The sequence below is a fragment of the Protobothrops mucrosquamatus genome, unplaced genomic scaffold (assembly GCF_001527695.2).
Source record: "Protobothrops mucrosquamatus isolate PMUCROS unplaced genomic scaffold, P.Mucros_1.0 scaffold1864, whole genome shotgun sequence".
Lineage (NCBI taxonomy): Eukaryota > Metazoa > Chordata > Lepidosauria > Squamata > Viperidae > Protobothrops > Protobothrops mucrosquamatus.
This window is the reverse complement of record NW_015387993.1, coordinates 178,585-180,786: the sequence shown is the minus strand read 5'-3', so window position 1 is coordinate 180,786 and position 2,202 is coordinate 178,585.

Below are 2,202 nucleotides of genomic sequence, written 5' to 3'. Positions count from 1 at the left end.
GCGCCTGAAGGCAGGACAAGAAGCAACAGATGGAAACTAACCAAGGAGAGAAGCAACCTAGAACTAAGGAGAAACTTCCTGACAGTGAGAACAATTAACCAGTGGAACAACCTGCCTCCAGAAGCGGTGAATGCTCCAACACTGGAAGTTTTTAAGAAGAGACTGGACACCCATTTGTCTGAAATGGTATAGGGTTTCCTGCCTGAGCAGGGGCTTGGACTAGATGACCTCCAAGGTCCCTTCCAACTTTATTATTATTATTATTATTATTATTATTATTATTATTATTATTATTATTATTATTATTATTATTATTATTATTATTATTATTATTATTATTATGAGTTACAACAAGAACGACACCCCTCTCTTCATTGATACCGCACAGTGTATCGCAAATACTTTGAGCAGCTCTGAGTAGGAAGAGATGCTTCTTCAGATACTTCGCTCAAATGTTTGTTGAGCCTTGAACACCTGTAGTAAAATTAAGCCCACAACCAGGGTTGTCCTTAAGCAGAAAGCTTGGAAGTAGGAAAGAGACATCGTCAAAGCATGTATGTAATTTCTGTCTTAAATGCTTCCTCGTTCCAGTCTTAAAACCTGAAATGGCAGAGAATGACAGAAAGAGTCTTCTGACTCTTTAAAGCAGCCCATCTTACCTTCAACCAGCAGGATTGTGCCAATGACGAAGACTTCAGTTTCGGTGAAACCATCAGGAATAGGATATGCCGAGTTAACCATCTTTGCAATGAAAAAGGCAAAAGCCCCCAGCCTCCACCAATGTCTGGATTTTCCAGCTGTTCCAGCTATCTGCCCTGGTCAATTCTTTGTCCTGAATTTTCTTCCTTCTGCCCAGTCACCTACAAATCTCACCTTCTTAAAGGGCCTGGCCACGTGGAAATCCTTACGGAAAAGCTTTGGGTATTAATCCTAACCGAGCAATCCCTGCAAAATTCTTCCTCACATCCCTCCCATGCCTGGAACTGCATAAAAGCAAAAGGGAATATTCCGTGCAATCGCACGAAGCCTTTTGTAGAGACAGCTTTTAAAAATGGACCCTGCTAATTCTAGAAAAAAAAAGAACTAAAGAATACAGGAGTGGCAGCCAAAGCAAATACTATGTAATTAGGGAGACACCGGAAATAAACAGACATGATTAAATCACTAATCTGGGGAACAAAGGAGAAAAAGGAATGGGGGTGGAGACATTCCTAATGTGAAACAAAGCAAAAATATGCTTTGGAGTCTTTGATACTCTCTGAGCTTGGTTGGTTGCTTGGAGAACTTTCATTACCCAACTAGGTAACATCATCAGTACTTGTTGCATGTGGAATATGATCCTTGTTTATATACAGTAGCTTGACCTAGTGTTGGTAGGGGTGTTGTTTTCTTCTTAACAGAATAGCAGAGTTGAAAGGAACCTTGGAGGTCTTCTAATCCAACCATCTACTCAAGCAGAAGACTATTACATTCTGGACAAATGGCTGTCCAGTCTCTTCTTAAAAACTTCCAGTGTTGGAGCATCCACAACTTCTGGAGGCAAGTCGTTCCACTGATTAATTGTTCTGTCAGGAAGTTTCTCCTTAGTTCTAGGTTGCTTCTCTCCTTGGTTAGTTTCCATCCATTACTTCTTGTCCTGCCTCCAGGTTGACCCTCGCTTCCTGTTGGCAGCCCCTCAAATACTGGAATACTGCTATCATGTCCTTCTTCTAATTAAACTAGACATACCCAATTCCTGCAACCGTTCTTCATATGTTTTAGATCTTCTTTGTTGCTCTTCTCTGTGCTCTTTCCAGAGTCTCAACATTGTTTTTTTTTTTATATCATGGCAACCAAGACTGGATGCAGTGTTCCAAGTGTGGGATGATAAAGTTGGTTTAACACTTCAAGTGGTCTTGATTCTATCCCTGTGTTAATGCAGTCTTTACTATAACGTTGTCTATTTTGTGGCCCCACCAGTTCTATTATTATAAGGTTTGGTTGCATGATCAGCCAGGTGTTTAGACTGGATTTAGCAGCATTTTTGTCTACCTATCGAGTCTTCCCCAAAGATCTGGGATAGGCAGATGTGGTTGTTTGATGGTGTTATAAAGGCTTTGTCGCAGGATCTAAGCTATTCCAAGTTATTATTATTATCATTCTTCTTTCTCCTCAAGGAAGACTGCCTGGCAGAGACTAGAAGAATAAAATAAAATAAAATAA